Below are 16,585 nucleotides of genomic sequence, written 5' to 3'. Positions count from 1 at the left end.
CATAAGAGAATAAGTGAATAAGTAATGAGATCAATGAACTTTGCGTATTAACAACGTTTCAAATACCAGGTTGTCAGAAAAGTCATGATGTATTTCGGTAAAATATGACAAATGATGGTTTGTGGATATACTAGAGTTATTCGGATAATGCAATAGTTTGTCATGAATAGCTAAGATATTGAGCGTTTTGTGTAGTAGTATTGCTCTTTGTTTGGGTTGGTTTTACAGATTTGATCAGAGATGGCGTGGGTGAATGAAAATTTGACCCACCACAACCCACTCTGACCCATGATCCACCACCCAACTTGGCCCACTCTGACTCACTACCGACCAGGACCCACTCCGACCTACCACGCACCATGAACCACTGACCCATCAAAACACATCATCATCAACTCTGACACATGATCCAAGTCCTCTTTTCTACCGGCTAAAGAGTTTATACCTGTAATAAAACTAGGTTGTCAAATTCTAACTAATCGGACTTTGAATTTCTACGGTCACTCCCTCAAGCACTGCTCTGTTACAATAATGATGGATTTAACCTTTACGATATAAAATGGTAAAGTGTTTGTCATGGGCAAACTTACGATGAATTTCAATTAAATTATCATGGTCTAATTATTTCCTTGTCGAATTATCGATACTTCTCAGTTTAAAAGCGGATGAAATTTGAAACTCCCAAATCAAGGTATGTAAACCAACAAACAGAAGCTTACGTAACAAATGTTATGTCTACTTTTCTCACAACTTTATTAATTGATCTCTACTGTGCTCTAAGCGCCCCAGCAATTATTATAAAGCGCATGGTAAGCATATATGGATATATGACGCGAAGCACTGTATTTTTGTTGAGTTGAGTTGAGTTGATTTTGAGTTTAACGTCCCTTTCAACAGCCAGCCTATATGAAAATTGATGCCATAAACGTCGCCAACACCTAGTGGCCCAATTGCAAGTAAACGTCGATCGTTAATATAGAGACGAGTCGAAGGATTGCCGCTAGTGTCCCACTGCCGGCAGGGTTTCGTCGAGTCGAAACAGATACCTCGCGTCGGGGTCTTGAAGCTACCACCCCCTCGCAGCGAGGACTTCGTTTTGGTCCGCGCTCCTTCGATTCGTCGCGGTTTCATCGCGAAGAGACCAACACGAACTATCGCCAGTCATGTGCAAGCGGTTATTATTATATATTATTTTTTCCTGACGAATTGTACCTAAAGTGAGCTCCGGGGGTCAAGAATAACCTCTACCTCAACATCATGAAGTCAGAAATCTTGAGTGCGATAATTGTATGAATTTATATGCCAAATGTCGTGGATCATTAGAAAGTGAGTATGGGAGAACTATGAAATAAAGTAAATAGACACGCGTCATTTTGTTATAAAATTACATGGCGAACGCATTTTATCTTATCCCAAACAGTTATCGTCTCATATATACCGTTAAAAGAGCATTCTGACTGATCAAATTAAAACGATCTCAACGATTTATCCCTTTGCAAGCAACGTCTCCTTCATCGCCTCCGTGGCGAAGTCGGAAGAACACCCGCCCAGTAATCATAAGGTTGGTGGTTCGAAACTCATCCGGGGTACTTTTCTGGTACTTTTGTAGTGCTTTTAGACCCACCTTAAAGCAATCAAATCACACATATAGGCGGTTTAACATGTTTTGGAGGAGAAATTTTATGGTTCATTGGCGTTTGGTTCCGTCAGAAGATGCCGTCTACAATGCAGCGAGCAGAGAGGGTCGGTGGGTCAGAGAGCGTCATAGTGAGTGGTGAATAACGGTGGGTGGTGCGTCGCAGTCGGTCACGGTGTTTGATGGGTCGCAGTGGGTCACATGCTGTTGACCCACGACCCACTGCCCCACTCCAACTCTGGATTTGACACCACATAGAAAATGAAGGACCAAAAATTGCATCTTAACCATATTTTATTGTTTTACTTCAGGCAAGGGAAGAACGCGCGAATAGTGTTTGTGATTTTTACTGTCCTCCATGCTTCCGTGTTTTTGTCTCTCTTCTTAAAGAGTTGGTGGAAAAACTGTAAAAGTGAGTAAAACGCGTCAAAATAGAAAACAAGGTACTGAGGAAGGTTCGTTAAATTAATTAACTTAAAAAAATAATCCAGTGCCCTGAAACAACAGATTCCAATCAATATAAGTATCTGCCCAATGCCGTGTCGTGAAAAATCAGGGCCCTAGGTGAGAACATATGGCAGCGCCTCCGTACATATGAGTTGTCATTTTAAAGTTGAATTCTCTGCACTGTTCTTTCAGCATAATACTTTACTATTTTATCATGACTGAAATCAGAAAGTTTCAGCATTATTACACTGGAATCGTAAAAGTGTGTAATTACTAAAATATCACTACAGCTCCATTTTATCATTCTCCCAGAACAGTGATGTCTTAGAATAGTGGCTTAAGCGTTAGTTTCATTACGTTGGGCACGCGAGTTTGATACTGGGTGTGGCAATTCAGTAAAGTTTTACAATCTACAAAAGGGATACTTCTGGTGTATAGTAACGTGAAAAATATTCAATTTCTATAGGTCTAAGAGTTGAGACAACTTCCTTGACAGGTGGAACGCCAATAACACAAAATTACGTCATCTGTATCAACCTTCGTAACTGTCTGGCAAGTAATGTGTTTGGAAAAGAATTGATGAACACATATGGGCTAAACACGTCCTTACTGCTGTAGTATGGGCTAAATAATGAGTTCCAAGGAATTGTTCGTAGCTGGGCACAAATTGCGAATAATGATCGAACTTACAATAGGGATCGCGAGTCACCAGAATGATCCTATTTAAGATGTCACCTCACCTTTCTACTTAGAAAAAGGGCGAAACAAAATGCATAACTGTTATCATCTAACAAATCTTTATATTCCATTTCTTGTCATAAAATGGTAACTCTATCTGTAAATCCGTAAACGTAAATCCGTTTACACAATATTCGTCCGACCTTGCACTTCAGAGGAATTCTAACCCCAGTGGATTGCGCCTCGTGTTCAGCAGCCTCGTGATCATGTGGCCTCAATTTGCCACAAAGTCCTCATATGAATATAAGAAAATAAACTAGTAGTTATGGAACATAAAGTTAGAACTGTCTATTCTACGCATGCTGATACAAACCCTTTTAAGTTTTTTCGGTCCTTTTCGACCGATATTGTAGTGTCTTAAAGATTCGATTAAAAGAGAACTAAGAATGCTATTTACTTCCGGTTTTTTATTTTCCAAGAGAGGAGGCATTCAAGAATGCCTTCGAAGGGTCTATACGCTTGCGAGCGTCTGAACATAAGAGGGTATAGCGTCATCAATTTACAAATTACAATTTTTTTTTACTGAGGTCTAACTTCAACATTTTTTTTATGAGCTTCTCTTTAATCCTAGAATCCTAACATTTTCCATAAACAATCAGTGGACCCATTAGTTTTTATGAGAATTTTTCCGGATCTCTTCGTCAACATAGAAGGGGCGTTGAGAGGGACAAAAGGATAAAAAAGGGATATTTTTGACCAAAAACCCCACTTTCGCGATTCTTGCTCCACTCGGCTACACGATAGGAACATTTGAGGGGTACTTTCTGAAAGCCTATTCTGAAGAGAAGGACGTATGAATAACCATCCTACGATAATTAGGGACGTGTCAGGAAATTTTTGAAGTTTGTATAGTATCCTTGTGAAATTTTGGAAATATTCGCAGAAGGCGAAAATATTTTTCCCGCCCTTAGTATTGAATATAAGAGATAGGTATTTGGCACAAGTAATTAGTACCATAAGTAATATTTTTAGTGATTTCCAGTTCACTATGTTAAGCCAGGGCTGCGCCAGAGGGCCCCAAATCGGGGAAAAAGGATTTTTTCTGCAAAAATCCCTATTTTCCTCACTTGTAGCCTTCTTAGAAACGTCCTGGGGGCATGCGGTTGATAATATCTAAAAGCCTATTCCATTCTAAAGAGAACGACGTATGTATCATTATCCTACGGTAAGTAGGAACGTGTCAGGAAATTTTTGAAGTTTTATAGTATCCTTGGGAAATTTCGGAAATATTCGCAGAAGAGGAAAATATTTTTCCCGTCCTTAGTATTGAAGATAGGAGATTGGTATTTGGCGCTGCGATGCGCCCTATATAACACGTATATCATATAGTATGTTCCTTCTACTATCTTATACTACGCTTCAAAACCTGAAAATTAATTCGAGAGACACTCACATAATATAAATAAATTTGCTTACTAATCGTCTAGGTAACTAGTAAACAATAAACTTAATATCAATACCCAAGGTTCAGGGAATTTTATATCAATCAGACTTTTTCAAGTAGACTAGTTTATTCAAAATTTCAAAAACAAAAACAAAAAAAAAATGTTCTCTGAGATTAATATTCCTTAATGTAAATGATTTCTCTAATCAAAAAAAAAAAAAAGAATTTGTTCAGGTACACCTCTAGACCCAGAGGTCCCCACCTATTTAAAACCTTAAATAACAGTTCGCTCCAAACATGAAGCTTCCTTTAAGATTTGTCTAAAATTCCTTAAGAGAGGTCCTGAACATGCGTCCTCGTACAAGCCATCATGAACCTCACGTACTCTAAAGACAGACCCAACATTCTGAGTACAGTCTGGCCTAAATCCCTAATTCAGGAATCGCCCTTTATTGGACAACCCTTAAGGAAATCAGCTAGCTAACAGACTTTAAAAGGTAAAGGGAAATGGAAAATTCCTTCATTTAGGAATAAAGCACCTTCTCTCAGGCTCGGTAGTAGGAATAAAATCAAATCAAACAACAGCCTACCATCCCCTTATGTGAGGAATCAGCTGTGAAAATTCTAATCGGCTAATCAAAAACAACTAACCGAGAAAAAAAAGTATATATTACTCATCCGGCTCGGTTGCCTTAGCAACAGCCTTCCCTAAAATCAAAATAAAGAAAATTTCTGAAAACATACAGCGTTAGGAAGGAACGTTGTCACAATAGATCTAAAAATCCCTGCTACAATTCATTTCCTTAAAATATTCCTAACCGGGAATCGAACCTATCCTTAGACCTTACCCATGGACATACAACCAGAACTCAAATATTCTGATTCGTATTCCGCTTAACAAGTCTAAAGGTTGACCCTATACACAGCCATCTCTTTCGGCTGTACCACTGCTCTGACTTAAAAAGAAAAGTCGCGAAGCAAAAAGAGACCCAAGGAGCACGAAAGCTCCTCCCGCTAAAAATTTCCGTCTCGATTCTATCAAAAGAATCCGAAATCTGCCTCCTCGCTGTCATTCCCTTCTTACTTATATACGATTTAACAGCTTTCCCCCTCTCCGCTACGACGAGAAGAAACTGTCACTGAGCTTAACAGTGTTTCCAAATGAGCTAGCTAGCTACTAAACTTTTGCCTTAGTTGGAATTATTTTTAAAAAAAAACTGAAAAGAATAACTTTTAAAGATTAACATATACATATATATACATACATTAAACAATACATAAATGCACACATGAATATATAAATTTATATAAGATTAATAGAAAAATTACCAATCTATAATAATTTTACCAGCGCTGGTTTTTAACCTAATTATATATGTATTAATAAACAAGAAATAATATGAATATTAGATTTCCTTTAAATATATGCATATATGTACAAAACTAGCAATGGGCCTGAAAGTACTCATTGCATATACCGCGACCTTTAGAAAAAAAAAACTGTGTTTTCCACTTAACTTTCTCAGTTCATAGTCTCTTCCAGTCTTTTTCCCCCGAATACATTTAAGGGAAAAAAATCACTTTCGAAACACAAACACAATTTCACATACACTCACTTGAACTTTGATAATATATGTATTTGGGACTTATAAATGCCCAAAAGTCTGAAGTCCGGAACAGTTTTTCCCCCATTCACATTGAGGGAAAATTCACTTCAAAAACACACAATCAGCACAATTATTTACAGCACACACACAAAAAAAATCAGAATTGATAATTTGTCTCGAGGACTTATGGCTGCCTCGAAAGTCTAAAGTCTCATACAGTTCACGAATCAATTTGAACCAAATAACACTTTCCTGAAAAAAAGAGAAATATTGACTTACAATCAATCCTTAAAGATCCAGCTTCCTCCTGATTTGGGATGCTTCTTCTTTTCTCTCCGGAAACCTGATGTTTTTCCCTGGAGTCCTTAGAATTCCCAGTCCTTCTCCATCCGTAAAAAGGTCTATGAAATCCTCGTCCTCGTGTTGCGTTCTTGAGGAACCCGGAAGATGCTCAAAAGAATGGTGCCACTCCTCTTTTTTCCGCTCGCACTGCATGTTACGAATATCCTTCAGTGTCATTTCGGCCACTTCCACTCGGCTTCTTTTTGAACTTGAAGTTTTATCTAGAGCAAACCTTGCTCTTCTTTTATTTTATTTCGGTGCATCAACGTGACATAATAACTGAAGCTTTAACGGGTCTTCAGGGTTAGGTCTAGCACCTACGTATACTGACCTAGTCTGGCGAGACATGCTGTCTGAATGTACTTTAGAGAAACTAAGGCTCTGAACTTTATGGTCTCGTCTCGTGACGTGAACTGCTCTCGAAGCGAACTCAGCTTGAACTAGCTAAAATAAAAACATCTCTAAAAAAGGTTGTTGTTTACAAAATCCAACTTCAAGAAAAAAAAGAAAAAAATCAAACTACAGGGTCGGTGGGTAGTTTTACTCTCCCCCCATCTTTCTTTTTTATTTCGTTCGGACTGATTTCCTTCGCGTACTCTGCTTGTAATTCGACGACGTGTTTAGCAAAGTCGGGAGCTTTAAAAACAGGTTTCATCATATCTGCATTGGTTTTTACTGTCCTCCCGGACCACTTGTTCCTTACCAAAAATGTGTTGGCGGCTACCTGACTCTGTATACACCATGGACCAGAATATCGATTCGCCAACGATGCGCTAATATTCTGAGTAGGCAAGGAAATCCTAATGACTCTCAGCCATATATCTTGTCCTACTTTAAAAGGACTTGGTCGTCTTCCCTTATTATAAATCTTCCCATATGTTCTATGCTTCTCTTCTTGAATTTTGTTCGCCCGTTGGTAAGCTTTCTCCAACCTGTTCCTCAACTCGGCCACATATTTCGGGTGATCGACATTCAAATTTGTTTCCTTCTCTTTCTTGGTTTCTAAATCTAACCAAGGATGTCGAAGCTCCCTGCCAAAATGTAAATAAAATGCAGAGTACCCAGTGCTCGAACATTTCTTTGAATTCAGAGCGAATTCAATTAATTTCAAATCCTGATTCCAGTTCTCGTGCTTTGCATTATATATGCCTAAAAGACATTTAACGTCCTTTATTGCCTTTTCAGCCTTGTTAGCACGCGCCCTATATGAACTGATAAAACTGTATCTGGCCCCTAAGCTCTCCATGGCCCTTTTCCAAATTTCACTACTGAAAATACTGTGATTATCCGTCACTAATCTTTTGTATGTTCCAAATTCTGAGAAAAAAGTCAGAATACATTCAACCATAATCTTTGCTGTAAGCCTTCGAAGAGGGAAAAGTTTCACTAGCCTTGTGAAAGCATCTACCAATACTAAACAATATCGATACCCTCCTACTTTAGTTTTTGTGATAGGACCTAGATTGTCCGCATACAGGACTTCTCCGGGTGCTTTTACTAAGGAACTCTCCATATATCCGAACTTCGTATTTATATTTTCCTTAAAAATGCTACACGGAACGCAAGCCTTCGTGAAATCTTTAACATTCTTCTTCATTTCTTTCCAGAAAAAACGACTTCTGATTCTATCTAAAGTTTCTATGAAGGACGGATGCCCTGACTCTTTCTCAATATGGGCTGCTTTACAAACTGTGGCCCGCAGTTTATCTGGTACCCATATTACATCCTTTTCTTCCCCCTTAATTTTGACAGTCCTCATCAAAATATTCTCTTCATTAAAGAAGGTAACTCTATCGAGCTGTCGCAAAGTCTGTTTAAGTCGCCTGGAAAAATTTCTTTTCTCTCCGCATTTATAATCAATCAATTTACCAAGAAGCGTGTCAGCCCTTTGAAGTTGTCGCCATTTTTCGAAATCTTGTAAATCATAAGAATTTGGAAATTCCTCAACTTGTTCGTCCTTACTTACAGCCAAAATATTAAAAGGTAACTCAGACATGAACTGTAACTTCTCCCTGTCTGTAATGTAGCACGACCTACCACTCAGAGGAATTTCATCGTTTCGCTTCCTCTTCAGTTCCTTCTTCAGAGTTTTTATCTCCTTAGTTCTCTGAACATCTATGAAAAATAAATCATTTGAAGGAAGATCCTGAATATCTATCAACTTCTGGCCCTCTACTTCCACCTTCAGAAAGCCCTTGTCACTTTCTGATTCAAGAGGAAGTAAATCATTTGCTTCAGCGGAACCCTCAAATTCTGGCCCTTCTGTATAATTTCCTTCTAATCTAGAAAGCATATCTACTGGCTGTTTCTTTCCCGGCAAGAATTTCAAAACAACAGGAAATCGAGAAATTCTCGCAGCCCAGCGACTTAACGTCGGAGAGATTTTACTCGACTTAAGAATAGTCAAAATCGGTTTGTGGTCAGTGTACACATACACGACTGGTGCATGCATCAAGAAAATTTCAAACTTCTCTAAAGCTAATACTATAGCCAAAAGTTCGAGATGTGTTGCGCTGTACTTCGCCTGTACCGGTGATAACTTTCTGGACCCATAGGCCACTACCCCCAGTTTCCCCTGGTCATCTTTTTGACACAGAGTGTACCCCGACGCGATACTAGAGCCATCTACGAATATGTGGTACAGCTCCCCCATTTTAGGTAGGAGAAGCATGGGGTCTTCTGCTAGAGCCTCCTTTAATTTATTCAACGCTTCCTCATGAACTTGAGTCCATATAAACGGTTTATCTTTCTTCAAAAAATCTGTTATTGGCGCTAAAATTTTAGCAATCCCCTTAATCCGAAAATGAAAAAATTGAAAAAGCCTAAAAGCGCTTGGACTTGTTTTACATTTCTTGGTCTCTGAAACTGTTTGGCCATTTTGATTTTTTGTTCAGTACAAGAAATATACACAGGCCTAATACGGTGGCCAAGAAATTCAATGTCTTGAGCGAAAAATACCGCCTTATCAGGATTTAGTGTTAACCCAGCCTCTTTAATTCTCTTTAACGTCTCATCTAAAATTTCGAGAAGTTCTTCTTTTGTTTCTCCGCCACATAGGATGTCATCATAGTATACTATAACTTTAGTAAAATAAAGTTCCTTAAGCACCAATTGCATGAGCTTAGCCAGACTATGCGGAAGATCCTTGATTTCGTAGCACCCTTTTGTGAACCTAAATAAGCCCTTATGCGTAATAAAGGTAGTAAATTCCTTACTCTGCTCATCAAACTTAATTTGTGAGAAAGCAAATATAATATCCAGTGATATAAAATAACGCTTATTTCCTAAATAAGAAAGAGCTTCTGTCATACTAGGAAGACTGTATTTTTGACCCTCACTCATAGAATTCAAAACTCTCGAGTCCATTATTAGCTTATAATCCCCATTTTTCTTTTGATGTAAAATAGGAGCACTGATATATTTGGAATGAAGTGTTTTTTCAATGATCCCATCTTTTTCCATTTGGTCAAGAACCTCTTCCATTATCTTTCTCTTCTCAAAAGAGAGCGGCCTCAATTTAGATGAAAATGGTTTTGGATTCCGAACATTTATTTTATGTTTTATTAGATGTGTAAGTCCCGGTTTATGGCTAAAAGCCTCTCTGTGTTTTTCCAAAATTCCTTTCAACCTCTCTTTTGTATCTTTATCAATAGCGACACGAGACAACATCTGTTCTATAACGGTGTTCTGTCTCTCTTGAATATACAAAGAGTCCTCCAAGTGCGACCTTTTTTTCTTTCTTCTCAGAGTCAAAAACACAAACAGGCTGTAAACCATCGTCAATATTCCAGCAATTCTGAGAAATATAAAGAACAATTTTACTTTTCTGGAGAAAATCCCTCCCCACAATCACGTCTTTTATAAGAGAGGGAAGGAGATGGAACTTCTGCCTTATACGAATACCGTTAATAAAAACATTGACTATAGTGCTCTTTTGAGAAATAGCTGTCCCTGGGCTAGAGACAAAAACAAAGTGTCCTTTCTGAATTTGCAACCTTTGGCTTCCCACCTTTCTGCTTCCTTTTGCGACACATAGAAGAGGGAGCTCCCGCTATCCGCATAAAAATATGTTTCTCCCCCAGAATAGTAGCCTTTATTAGTGGTTCCCTGGCCCCGGAGGTTTTGTCTTTGGCCGACGCGACCGTAAAAAATGACCTGATCCGTTATTCCTTTTCTTTTATTCCCAATCGGTCCTCAATTTCCTCTCTCTCTGTGGAGATTCTGCAATGCTACCAGACACCTTTTTCCCTCCTTCTTTCATTTCAGAAGAAAAGGCTGACCCCATGTCTTGTGCTCGCATATTTGCCCTATTATTGCACCTCCCTTTGTAAGTGTTATGTCTTTGTGGCTCAATAAAACCGGTTAGTTTCTCTTCATTCTGAAAACGCCAACCATTTTTACACATGTGTAAATCTATTTTGGCTTTCGTTAACAGATCATTTCCAACTATAACGGGAATGTTAGCCGACTCTAAAACATAAAATGGATGCGACAATTTCTTTTTCTTTATACAGAAAGTTGGAAAAACAAGCTTGTGTGCGAAAACATGTCCTGAGGCCAACGAAATTTCCTGCTTTATTTTTTTTTTACTTCGAGCGCCCTGTTTTTCCCATCTCGTAGCAGTGTTTCCATCTGTGATACATATTTGGCTCCCAGAATCCAAGAAAAGTTCTGTCGGCTGCCTATAGAAATATCCAAATATATATGGCGGTGCATTTTTACTTGTCGCTAATTTCCTAACAAAAGTAGCTGCAGATACGTTCTCTTTTAATGCATTTTTCTTCCACTTCTTAAACTTTTCGCAGACTGATTTTTTATGCCCGTGAGATTTGCAAAAAAAAGCATTTTATCGGCTGTCTTTCCTTAGTATTCTCGCCTACAACTTTATCTTGTCTCTTAAAAACAGCTGGGTTTAGAGCTTCTGCTCTAATTTCCGGCGCACTGTCTAAAACCGTCCCCTTTGTAGCAACTACAGCTAAGTCTGCCCTTTTCTGTTCAACCTCATGAGACTTTACGTAATTCAATTCCTCTAATAAATATGACTGTATTTTTAAAGCATACGCTTCTAGCTTTTTCATTCCCGAAAACTCTTTTTCATGCAAATAGACCTTATACTTTGGGTGTACCTTGGTCAAAATTTTCTTTACTTGTTCTACTTCTCGTGGAGGGTCAGGCAATCTCTTAAACAAAAGTGACATCTCCCTAACAAAACGCGCTAGAGGTTCACTAGGTTTCTGAATCCTACTCACTAACTGCGATTCAATCTCTTCCTTATAATTAAAACTGAAATATTCCTTAAGGAAGCTGTCTTTGAATTCCGCAAAATTTGCGAAAGGCTTCTTAAACTGGAACCATTCCTTACTTTCTCGCTCTAAGACTTTTGGCACGACTCTTTCTAGAATAATCTCTAAAGAGACTTGTTTATGCGCTGCAAAGTCTTCTAAAGTAGACAAAAACTCAAATGGATCTTGCGACGGATCCCCAGAAAAATGTGAAAGCTGTAATTTCACTTCCTCAAAATCTTGTCTACACGAGCAACTAGCGTTTTCACTTCTTCGTGTATTTTGTGAGTCTTTCAAATTCCTAATAAAATCTAATAGAGACTCAGCGCTCAACTGTTCGGTTCCTTCCATTCCCAGAGCTTGTCTCAAAGCTTCTAATTCTATAGAATTGGACTCCATGTTTCTCAGTATCTTCCCTGATCTTAAACGCATATACTACTTAAAAGAAAAGTCTAATATCCTGGACAGCAGCCCCCAAAATTATGCGATGCGCCCTATATAACACGTATATCATATAGTATGTTCCTTCTACTATCTTATACTACGCTTCAAAACCTGAAAATTAATTCGAGACACTCACATAATATAAATAAATTTGCTTACTAATCGTCTAGGTAACTAGTAAACAATAAACTTAATATCAATACCCAAGGTTCAGGGAATTTTATATCAATCAGACTTTTCCAAGTAGACTAGTTTATTCAAAATTTCAAAAACAAAAACAAAAAATGTTCTCTGAGATTAATATTCCTTAATGTAAATGATTTCTCTAATAAAAAAAAAAGAATTTGTACAGGTACACCTCTAGACCCAGAGGTCCCCACCTATTTAAAACCTTAAATAACAGTTCGCTCCAAACATGAAGCTTCCTTTAAGATTTGTCTAAAATTCCTTAAGAGAGGTCCTGAACATGCGTCCTCGTACAAGCCATCATGAACCTCACATACTCTAAAGACAGACCCAACATTCTGAGTACAGTCTGGCCTAAATCCCTAATTCAGGAATCGCCCTTTATTGGACAACCCTTAAGGAAATCAGCTAGCTAACAGACTTTAAAAGGTAAAGGGAAATGGAAAATTCCTTCATTTAGGAATAAAGCACCTTCTCTCAGGCTCGGTAGTAGGAATAAAATCAAATCAAACAACAGCCTACCATCCCCTTATGTGAGGAATCAGCTGTGAAAATTCTAATCGGCTAATCAAAAACAACTAACCGAGAAAAAAAAGTATATACTACTCATCCGGCTCGGTTGCCTTAGCAACAGCCTTCCCTAAAATCAAAATAAAGAAAATTTCTGAAAACATACAGCGTTCGGAAGGAACGTTGTCACAATAGATCTAAAAATCCCTGCTACAATTCATTTCCTTAAAATATTCCTAACCGGGAATCGAACCTATCCTTAGACCTTACCCATGGACATACAACCAGAATTCAAATATTCTGATTCGTATTCCGCTTAACAAGTCTAAAGGTTGACCCTATACACAGCCATCTCTTTCGGCTGTACCCCTGCTCTGACTTAAAAAGAAAAGTCGCGAAGCAAAAAGAGACCCAAGGAGCACGAAAGCTCCTCCCGCTAAAAATTTCCGTCTCGATTCTATCAAAAGAATCCGAAATCTGCCTCCTCGCTGTCATTCCCTTCTTACTTATATACGATTTAACAGCTTTCCCCCTCTCCGCTACGACGAGAAGAAACTGTCACTGAGCTTAACAGTGTTTCCAAATGAGCTAGCTAGCTACTAAACTTTTGCCTTACTTGGAATTATTTTTTTTAAAAAAAAAACTGAAAAGAATAACTTTTAAAGATTAACATATACATATATATACATACATTAAACAATACATAAATGCACACATGAATATATAAATTTATATAAGATTAATAGAAAAATTACCAATCTATAATAATTTTACCAGCGCTGGTTTTTAACCTAATTATATATGTATTAATAAACAAGAAATAATATGAATATTAGATTTCCTTTAAATATATGCATATATGTACAGCGGGGGACACTTCTAAATGGTACACCTTAGCCGTAAATCTCCATATGGCTGTACCATTTAGAAGTGTCCCCCGCTGTACAAAACTAGCAATGGGCCTGAAAGTGCTCATTGCAGCGCAAGTAATTTGTACCATAAGTAATATTTTTAAAGTGATTTCCAGATCTCTATGTTAACCCAGGGCCGCGACAGAGGGCCCCAAAACGGGAAAAAGGGATTTTTCAGCAGAAAAACCCTATTTTACTCAATTTTTCCCATCTTAGAGATGTTCGAGGGACATGCGGGTGAAACCATCTGAAAGGATACTGCATTCTGAACAAAACGACGTATGAACCATAATTTTACGATCATTAGGGACGTATCAGAATTTTTTAAATTTGTAGGGTGCATTTTAGGAAATTTTTGGGCGTCCTTTTAATGATCTCTCAACATGGGTAAAAAAGTTTCCCGCCCTTATCTGAGTCCCGCCCGGGATGGCACTGTCGCTGCTTATCTGAGGCTCAAGAAAAACGCCGAAAAAGGCAAGAATTTAAAAGGGTTGAAGAATGTGAAAATAATTTCTGTCGTCTTTTCTTCTTTCGAAATTAGAAGTTAAAAGAATATTAAAGACGAAATGTAATGGAAATCGGGACCCTCCCTGCAACTGATGACCAGCGCCGTAACTTAGATTCTTTTCTGGTGGAGTCTTGGCGTGGGAAACCCGGGTTCATTTCCCGGTGGGAGCTCATGTGGTTAGGATTTCACGATAATCAGTAGGTCCACGTACCATATAGCCTCGCTGCTGAACGGGACGTTAAACTCAAAATCAACTCAACTCTTTTCTGGGGGGAACAAGCATTAATAAGCTTATTTGGGCCCCTAGAAACAAATTGATTTCTAATTATTGGGCTTCCTCTCTCCAACTTTCTCTTAATCTTTATGGGCCCACCGGAGCCTGTGGGACCTCCCGCACGGGAAGGTCTGCGGTTTCATTTGTTACTCCCTGGGCCCATTCCATACATGACAAAATTATTAAGGAGACAATATTGATAAATCTCAAAGCCATACGAATAAATATTACTCCAATGTGTCCACGACTCATTTTTGTTCTATTTACCTTTTGTGTGCTGTTTTGTTTATGTAATGTTGCGACCCTATTTGATGCTTCATTTCTAATTTCATGTTTCTGTCGTATATAAAGTAAGAAAATTTTGTCTGAAAATGGGCCCCCTGGAACGGCGGGGAGCTTCTCTGGGGGGCAGTTACCCCCCACAAGTTACGGCTCTGCCGATGACGTAGGCTCAACTTGAAGACTATTTCGTGATACTTTCCTCATTGAGCAACTTCTATATAACTAGTTTTTGAGTTAAACAAGGAAATCTCGAATAAGTCATTAAGACACCCACACAAGTTGGTTATATTTTCTTACTTATATTTTTATTTATATTTTGTTTATATTTGTTTGTTATTGTTACATTTGAGTATCTTGTTTATATTTTTCAATGAAACGATTTTTACTATTTATTAGTTTCGGTGGAAGGTTAAGTGGAGCGGTAGGTGAGTGGTTAGCACATTGAACTTCAGTTCGCTAGACCCGGGTTCGAATCCCGGCGAGGCTGAAACTTTTTCAAGTGTTCCTGTATTCAAGTGTTCCTACCAACTGCTGTCAGTGACGAGAAAAGTTACGTGTAAGTAGGGTTGCATCTGTCTAGGCGTTCTCACAACTGCAAAAGACCTGGACCCCAAGTAATGGAATTAGAGCGCTTTGGGAGAATTACTTTTGTGGCTGGCTGTACATGTAATGTGCAAAACATAACACTTGATATATAATGAAGTCATTTGATGTACCGTATGTTTGGAATGAATAAAGTTTGCATGACTGATAGATTTTGAAACGTTCGAGTGAATGATACTTCCTTTTTACGCTTTGGTTGAAAGAAATAGAAAAAATGAAATTAAAGATTTCAGTTTAACGTCGCACGATTACGCCTTTTTTATGTTGTCTCGCTTTCTGCTAAAGCTCATTTAATTTTAACAATGTGTATGCTACACATATATTTGTTGGCTAAGGATTTTCAGCAACTGTGTTAATCATGACGTGACACATAGCCACGCTGCTGATGTCCGCATTACTCCCCACTGAATCAAAAATTTTGGTTAAGGGAGACAAGTGATGGTTTATGTAGCTTTATTTTTATAAAAGTCGGAGGAAACGGGAGAGCGTTGAAAAACTTTACATGACGTAAGCCCGGATTGAACCAAGGAACCCGCAACGGAGATGAGTGCTCTACCACTGAACTACAGTGCCCCCTTGAAGAAATATACGTTAACTTTTGATATATGATGGAATAAATTCTTGTTATTGTAATTACAGTTGATTTCATTAATATTTTTGGAAGTGGAGTACATTACAGAATTAATTAGCTAGTTAATAGGAAATATTTTGAGCGATTGAAATTATTAGAATAATTTTGTGATATGTACGCGGGATGTGGAGCACATGAGCTTGCACCGCGAATTGAACCCGAAACTTTACATACTCTATTGAAAATGAAATTTATGTTTGGAATGAATAAATGCTTTTGTGAAATTTCGTTTTATTTACACATGTGTATATTAATCATATATATTTGATGGGTGTACAACTATTTTAAGAACGAATTTATATAAGATCCTTATGTGCGTGGGTATTGAACTCAGGACAGCGCGTACCATGGGCAAACGCGATGATGTCAATCAGAAACTGACATGGTTGAGGATTAATCATGGAAATCCTTAAACATTGGAGATGAATAGTGTATTACAGAGTTCCCTAAGACTGACTAGAGTGAAATTTTGCAAACAGATGGTAAATAAAATGGAATCTTTTATTAGAACATCCCAGGATTATTCCCTGTAGACTAAGTTTTAATTATTCATAAAACGTAAAAGAAGTGAATGGTGATTGTGAAATAAAGAAGGGGGGGAATGATGGCTGTATGGTAGATGAAATGCTTTGTTTGTCATGAAAATGTTAAAAAATACCCGCTCGGGGATTGAACTATTGACCTCATGGAACATAGGTAAGCGCTCTACTTTTGAACAAGTATAGTTGCGCGAATACTAATTATATAAAGAGAAAAAATATACTCACAGATTGTATATAAAATCCACTGCTGGACTCTAC

The 16,585-nt window shown here is 38.0% G+C and overlaps 1 long non-coding RNA gene across 1 annotated transcript in view; it reads right to left on the bottom strand.

Annotated features, from left to right (window-relative positions):
- Window positions 1-16,585, bottom strand: part of LOC145687803 (uncharacterized) — a 144,017-nt gene extending 127,432 nt beyond the window's left edge. Inside the window, exon 1 of the long non-coding RNA XR_014131773.1 lies at window positions 16,553-16,585. This is a non-coding gene — a long non-coding RNA (uncharacterized LOC145687803). The remainder of the gene's footprint in view (window positions 1-16,552) is intronic.

Source organism: Thermobia domestica, chromosome 6 (assembly GCF_964235325.1).
Source record: "Thermobia domestica chromosome 6, izTheDome1.hap1.1, whole genome shotgun sequence".
Classification (NCBI taxonomy): Eukaryota; Metazoa; Arthropoda; class Insecta; order Zygentoma; family Lepismatidae; genus Thermobia; species Thermobia domestica.
The sequence above is the reverse complement of the archived record's forward strand: the minus strand, read 5'-3'. Positions and strand labels throughout refer to the sequence as shown.